This window comes from Bison bison, unplaced genomic scaffold, assembly GCF_000754665.1.
Source record: "Bison bison bison isolate TAMUID 2011002044 unplaced genomic scaffold, Bison_UMD1.0 scf7180017864072, whole genome shotgun sequence".
Classification (NCBI taxonomy): domain Eukaryota; kingdom Metazoa; phylum Chordata; class Mammalia; order Artiodactyla; family Bovidae; genus Bison; species Bison bison.
The window spans coordinates 10,890,496-10,898,492 of record NW_011494644.1 but is presented as its reverse complement, the minus strand read 5'-3'; positions in this window follow the sequence as shown (position 1 = coordinate 10,898,492).

The window sequence follows — 7,997 nt, the reverse complement described above, 5'->3', positions numbered from 1 at the left end:
GGGCACTGCCAGGGTCTGTCCACCTGGAAAATGGGGTACAGTTCCTTCCATACCTCAGATCTCACCCAACTCTTCAGAACAGCGTGGTCAGAAGAATCCTTTCTCAAGGACATGTCTGTTCTAAGATCTCCCTCTGTCCTTTCCAAATTGCCTCCTTCTTCCTTAACTTGGGGAGTATTTTATCTTTGGCTGTGCTGGGTCTTCACTGTGGCACACAGGGTTCTCTGTGTGCTATAGCACGTGGGCTTAGTTGCCCCATGGCATAGCAGATCTTAGTTCCCTGACCAGGGATCAAACCCGTATCCCCTGCATTGGAAGGTGGGTTCTTAATCACTGGACCACCAGGGAAGTATTTTAAAATTTGCCCACTCCCCACCCCATCCACCCTGCTCTTGTGTCCTCATGATTCTCTGTGCCTTGAGTCCCCGGTGTTAGTAGCTTAGTCATGTCTGACTCTTTGCGACCCCATGGACTGCAGCCCGCAAGGCTCCTCTGTCTGTGGGATTCTCCAGGGGAAAAGAGTGGATTGTCATTCTCTTCTCCAGGGGATCTTCCCGATTCAGGGATCGAACCCGGGTGTCCTGCATTGCAGGCAGATTCTTTACCATCTGAGCCACCAGGGTTCCACCAGGAGTCCCCTAAGGCTGTTGAAGTAAAAAGGAAACTTCAATGACATCCCTTCCCTGTAGCCATGAAAGTCCACACTGATTAAACAGTGATGGGATGAGCATAAAAAGAAGAGGAAGAAAACTCCACCTGGGTTAGTAGAAAAGAAATGTCTACAATCGCAGTGACTTTTATTATCACAGTGAATATTTACCAAAGTCCTGTGGGAGGGAAAAGATCTGGGTCATGGGTTCACCAACTGTCACGGGCTGAGCCAGGAGGAGACCAGGTGTGCTAACACCCACACCCAAGCTTTCTAGAGAATTCTGTGGTCTTCAGGGAGCCCAGGGAGAGCAAGCTAAGAAGCAAGGGCACCTCACTCCCCCGAGGCCCTGTGCAAGCAGCCAGCCTGAAGAGAGGAGACTGCTCCCCAGAGGCTGGACCAGGAATCCAGGTCTCAGCCAACCAGAAGCACTTTCTTTTCTTTGTAAAACAAGGTTCTTTTTGCTTCTCTGAGAACAAAAGCAGCTGATGCTGTGGAGGCGCTATGGTAAAGAAACTGCCTGCCAATGAAGGAGACCGGGAGAAATGGATTTGATCCCTGGGTGAGGAAGATCCCCTGGAGGAGGGCACAGCAACCCATTCCAGTATTCTTGCCTGGAGAATCCCATGGACCGAGGAGCCTGGTGGGCTATAGTCCATGGGGCTGCAAAGAGTCGGACATGACTGAGCACTGACTTAGCACACACCCACGCTGTGGAATCAGAAGATGACTCCTCACCTCTTGTTCTGTCCTCTTGAGTGAACACATTCTCCTTCCAACTTTAGCAAAACACTGGAGTTATAAAATTAAGCACTTTGTGAAATGTTTGCACCAGCTCTATGCAGCCTCGCCCTGTTATCTCTCTTTTGGAGAACAGTTGGGAGAGTTGTTAACTACTTAAGGAAAGATTTATTCCTCAGCAGATATTTCCTGAGCCAGAGAATATTCTAAAAGATACAGATACAGTGTCAATGAGCTCTTTCCTTTTGGAACTTGTAGTGAGGGGCAGACAAACAAGAGAAAAAAAACATGAATTTCAGTGTGGCTTGTCCCTGGTGGCTCAGACAGTAAAGAACTCACCTGCAACGCAGGAGACCCAGGTTTGATCCCTGGGTTGGGAAGACCCCTGGAGAAGGGAATGGTCCACTCCAGTATTCCTGCCTGGAGAATTCCATGGAGAGAGGAGCCTGGCGGGCTACAGTCCAAGGGGTTGCTGCAAAGAGTGAGACACGACTGACCAACTAACACTTTTATTTCTGTGCAATTTAAAATACCTTGGGTCTTCCCTGGTGCCTCAGCGATAGAGAATCTGCTTTCCTATGCAGGAGACACAGGTTTAATCTCTGATTCAGCAAAATCTCACATGCCTCAGAGCAACTAAGCCCATGTGCCACAACTTTTGAACCTGTGCTCTCAAGCCTGGGAGCCACAGCTACTGAACCCTGGTGTGGGACTTCCTTCGTGATCCAGTAGTTAACGCTCTCTGCTTGGGTGTGGCATTCTAGGGCCTCAAACACCTGCGCCGTAGCATCAGTGTCCTCTGGTTCCTCTGCTTCAGAGCTGGTACCTGGCACTAAGTAGGTGCCTGTAATATTCTGTAATATTCACGAATCAATGCATCAGACATAGTCTTGATTAGGTACTTCCCTGGTGGTCCAGTGATTGAGAATCCATCTGCTAATGCAGGGAACATGGGTTCTATCCTCAACCTGGGAAGATCCCACATGCTGTGGGGCAACTAAGCTCGTGTGCCATGACCACTGAGCCCACATGCCTAGAGCCTGTGCTTTGAGACAAGAGAAACCACCGCAATGAGAAGCCCTCGCGTCGCAGCTAGAGAGTAGCCCCTGATCACCACAACTAGAGAAAGCCTGAGTGCAGCAACAAAGACCCAGTGCAGCCGAAAATAAATTAAATATATATTTATAAACTGTGAGCGTGTCCCACTTCTGGGAAGTGAACTGTCCACTCACCAAGGGGCTCCAAGTGCAGTGCTCAGGATTAAGTAACAGACACAGCAGTCAGGGGTGGGAGAGACCTCATGGCAACTGCCAGGTGAGGGGCCCGGGGTTGGCATGGGGCCCAGGGTCAGCCTCAGAAGGTAGGGCTGCTGGACGACCTGGTGTCGGCCCAGGGCCTGCTGTCTATCTCAGACACTTAGCAGGGCCTGGCCCAGGGCTCAGCCCAGAGTCAATCTTCATTCCAAGTTCTCTCCATAGGGAGGCTTGATGAAACCTCACCCAAGCTAGGAAATGAGTCCCAACCAGTGGTGCTCAGATCCAAGGCTGTCCACACTGTGGCCCAGGGCCTGCTTGGAGGGCTGTCTCCCAGACCCCTCTGCTTCAGGCCCAGACTGTGCTCCAGAGAGGCACGTCTCTGGCTACCAGGCTTCTTTGGCCTGGGGACCCCCATTTGCACTCCAAACCTGTCTGAACATCCCGAGCTCTAACTGCAGCCTCTTCTGTTCCTTCCTCACTCGCTCTCTCATTTTTCATATATTTAATTTTATTTATTTGTTTTTGGCTGTGTGCTGGGTCTCCGTTACTGTACAGGCTTTTCTCTAGTTGCAGCGAGCAGGGACTACTCTTGGTTGCAGTGTGCAAGCTTCTGGTTGCGGTGGCTTCTCTAGTTGTGGAGCACGGACCCTAGGTGCCTGGGCTTCAGTAGTTGTGGCACGTGGGCTCAATAGTTGCGGTTCCCGGGCTCTGGAGCACAGGCTCAGCCGTTGTGGTGCACAGGTTCAGTAGCTCCAAGACATGTGGGATCTTCCCAGACCAGGGATTGAACCTATGTCTCCTGCATTAGCAGGTGGATTCCTTAACCACTGAGCCACCAGGGAAGCCCTCTTCCTCACTCTCTTCTTGCAACTCTTTAGCCTTTCTTTGCCCATTGATAACAACCATCCCAGAGTATTTATTAATGACAACTAGTGTTTCCTATGGAGAAGGCAATGGCACCCCACTCCAGTGGGGTGGAAAATCCCGTGGCTGGAGGAGCCTGGTAGGCTGCAGTCCACGGGGTCACTAAGAGTCGGACACGACTGAGCGACTTCACTTTCACTTTTCACTTTCCTGTATTGGAGAAGGAAATGGCAACCCACTCCAGTGTTCTTGCCTGGAGAATCCCAGGGACAGGGGAGCCTGGCGGGCTGCCGTCTATGGGGTCGCACAGTGTTGGACACGACTGAAGCGACTTAGCAACAAGCGTTTCCTAAGAGCTTGTGGAGCAGGCCTTGTACTACCACTAAGAGCTAGAATCTACAGCTTTACTAGGTGCCAATCCCCCTTCTAAGCACTTTACAAACAATAGCTCATTGAATCCTCTAAATAGTCTTATGACTTTGGATTATTTTCCTCATTTTGTTTTCCTTTGGCCTGCGCTGGGTCTTTGCTGTGGTGCGGGCTATTTCTAGATGCCACGTGGCCTTCTCTTGCTGCTGTGCAAGGGCCTCTCCCGGCAGTGGGCGGGCTTCTCTTGGGAAGCAGAGGCTCCAGAGCTTGTGGCTCAGTAGCAGTGGAGTTCATGCTTCTCTAGTTGCCCCAAGACATGTGGGATCTCAGTTTCCTGAGCAGGAATTGAACCAATGTCCCCTGCATTGGAAGGCAGAGTATTCTTAACCACTGGACCACCAGAGAGGTCCCCTTTTCCTCACATTAGAGATGATGAACCTAGGCACAGAGAGGTTACATAACTTGCTTAAGATCACACAGCTGCTCAGCAGCAGTGGCAGGCATTTATGTGTATAATTGTCACTGCTGTCGCAGCTGGCTGGCAGGAGTAGCATCCCCACTTGGTAGAGGAATCAAGCACAGGGAGGTTTCCTGCCTTGTCCAAGGTCACCCTGGAAACTCTTGGAGCTGCGAAAGGTCTGTCTGACTCCCCAGTGGAGTCCTGAGCCTTGAAACCCTCTGCTGCTGCTGCTGCTAAGTCGCTTCAGTCGTGTCCGACTCTGTGCGACCCCATAGACGGCAGCCCACCAGGCTCTGCCGTCCCTGGGATTCTCCAGGCAAGAACACTGGAGTGGGTTGCCATTTCCTTCTCCAATGCATGAAAGTGAAAAGTGAAAGGGAAGTCGCTCAGTCGTGTCCGACGCTTAGCGACCCCATGGACTGCAGCCCACCAGGCTCCTCCGTCCATGGGATTTTCCAGGCAAGAGTACTGGAGTGGGGTGCCATTGCCTTCTCCGTGAAACCCTCTACCTTCCTAATTTTGTCTTCTCGTTTGGGCTGAGAGGTAGGCAGGGCTGGAATGGCGGGCCTCGTGTTCCTGATGGGGAAACTGAAGCCTAGCATGTTTGGGCAGAGAGGAGCGGGGACTTGCGTTGGGACTTTTCATCCCCAGGCTGGTGTTTTTTCTCTGCAGCCCTGACTCCTGGGCTTCAAACTCTTCCTTCCTGGCACTCAGCAGAGCTGGCTTTCCCACCTCCTCACATTCTGCGAAGCGCAATCTTCCTGCCCCTGTATTCATATGTCATTTTCATAGAATGTCCAGCGATGAAAGTCTTGTGGATGGCAAGGTGGGCCCTGCACCCCCTTTCTCTCAGCTCTCCCCATGTGCCTGCCATGACCTAGACAGTGCCCCTCTATGGGAGAAAAAAAGGAGAGACTGAGGGTGAGAAGCCTTTTTTTCTTGCTAGACTTCCCCCACCCCACCCCCAGGGTTGGTTGTCCCATAAGAGATGCACCCAAGGTGGGGGGGGGAGGGGTCGTGGCCCCAAGCCGCCTCACTGATGCCTTGAGCTCAGGGCAGGACGCTGCGACTCCAGTCGTGTCCAACTCTTTGCAACCCCACGGACTGTTGCCTGCCAGGCTCCTCTGTCTATGGGGTTATCCTGGCAAGAATACTGGAATGGGTTGCCATTTTGTCCTCCAGGGGATCTTCCCGACCCAGGGATCAAACCCACATCCCCTGCGTCTCCTGCATTGGCAGGCAAGTTCTTTTACCCCTGAGACACTGCAGGGGAAAACATAGATGTGGCGAGGAAAGGCGCATGCATACAAGGAGCGCAATGATCAGGGCTGGGATGCAGGACTTTATTAGCCTGTCATCTCTCGAGAGCTGATGGGTGCTGTGCTAGCCTCTGGGTCTTATCACTTGTGTTCTGGAGACAGCAGTGTGACCCCAGCTCCAAACTGGACTTACCTCCCCCCTCAGTCTTCCTGCCTTCACTGAAGGCCATCTTGGTTTCACCAAGGGGTTAGTTCCAAACCTCGAAGCTGACATCATGGAGCCCAGGGATTCCCCTGGCCATCCCAGGCTGAAAACGAGGGAATTGAGTTCCAGTCTTCATTCTGCCACTGATCTGCTCTGTAACCTTGAACAAGATTTCCCCGCCCTGATTCTGTCCTGATGTCACATCTGAGGCTTCTAACTTCTGCTTCCTGCACTCAGGATTCCCATGCAACCCCATGGAGTGCCCCACATGGTCAGAGCTGTAACAGGGCTTGGAAAATAATCAGAAAAATTGGCAGATGGTTCCTTTCTCTCTCTCTGTTTTTTAATCATCTGGGTTTTAATTTCCCTATGTAATCATAGTGGCAGCATTTGAAAATTGTTATTCATTTTCAATGAGGAAACTGAGGTCCAGAGCAGGCTATTGACTCACCTGAGGTCACCAGGAGGGTTAGCTGCACACCAGAGTCTAGAGCTCTTTCCAGCAGTTGTTACCCCTCACCACATCCCTTCCATTTCCTGCTGGCCCCAGCCCAAGCCTCAGCCCACCAGCCAAGATCCACTTATGGAAGCTGATACCCAGGTGGTAGACACAGGCCCATCCTTCAAGGATGTGGGCAGAGGCTGGCACAGCCTTCACTGGCCCTCTGGCTTTTTGCCAAGGATCTACTAAGATCTCTCGCAGGGCCAGTGCTCAGCAGCCCAGGTGCTTTCTTACCCACTCAGCACCTGGCTGAAGCCTTGGCCAGACTGGGAGAAAGCTGGTTGTGAGACTCAGGGCTTTGCTGGTCCCAGACCTTCTGTTTCATCCTGGCAGTTTATAGCTCACCAGCCATAAGCAAAACGTGGATTAGACACTTGTTGGCAGAAGACAGATTGGTTCAATGATTTATTGAGAACCTGCTCTTGTTAGCTACTGAGGATGCATCAGTGCATAAAACAGGCAAAAATTCCCATCCTTGTGGAACCCATATTCTCATGCCTGGAGGCAGAACCAAAAAAGAGAGAGAGAGAGAAAATGTTCAATATCTAAAAACATTTGCTATCTAAAGTACTATACAGAAAAGTAGTGCAGGGAAGGGAATAGAGAGTATCAGGGTAGTCAGTGAAGATCCTATTTATGAAGGAGACATTTGTGCACAGTATTAAGGAGACAGTGAGCTTTGCACACATGAAGCAGAACAGCAAGTGCAAAGGTCCTGAGGCAGGATGTTCTAAGAGCCAGGAAGAGGCCAGTATGGCTGGAGAGATATGAGTGAGGATACAGTGGGCAAGACAAAGAAATGTGAGATATCCACTGGAGGCAAGGTTCATGGCAGGAAGGGATGAGCCATTCAGGGAAGAAAGCCCATGCTGAGGCGTCTGGGTACAGAAAAGGCTGGGGAAAGGGAACTCCAGAGAAGGCAGTGAGGGCATTCTAGGCTGAGAGACCAGCCTGTGCAAAGGCAAAGAAGCAATTGGTGGAGCAAGAAGAGGGCTGGAGGGAGGTGTGAGGCTGGAGGAGTCAGCCGCAGCCAAATTGAGAAGCAGCAAGGGCCAGGAGGTCCCTTGCTAGGGGAACACTGAGACGGTTGGGAAGGTCAGGAGGTTGTGGTCAGAGAGTGAAAGATGGGGTTCGAGGTTTGAAAGGTAAAGCGGCTCTGGGTGATGGCAAAGAGTCAGGAGTGGCTGTGGTCAGAGAAGAGGCAGAGTGTGCATGCCTCCAGGACAACGGCAGGGCTCAGGGATGTGAGGAAGACCAGCCAGGGCCTTGTCAGCATCAGTCTCAGGATGGATGGGACCTGACAGGGAGGAGTATTAGTTGCCTGGGATGTGGGGGAACGGGCTGCCACCACTGGGGGGCGCTGCAAAGGAAACTGATCCAGGATAGGCAGGTGCAAGCCGCTCTTCCTTTTCCTTCTCCTCCAGTGGCCTTCTGCATGGTTCCTCGGCCGGTGCTGATACTTCCCTGGGAGTTGGTCCCTGGTGGCCCTGTGCATGCGCACGGCTGGGGAGGCAGGGTATAGGAAGGGGAAGCCCCTTTGGTTTCTGTAACACCCCCAGGGCCCAGCAGGGAAACCCCATGGGTCCTAAAAGGAAAGTGGCAGCAGTGGGCTTGGGGGAAGACCAAGAAACCCCATCTTCTCCTTGAAGATGGGAAATCCAGGGTGGGCCTGAGGGCGGGGCAGCGCTGGAA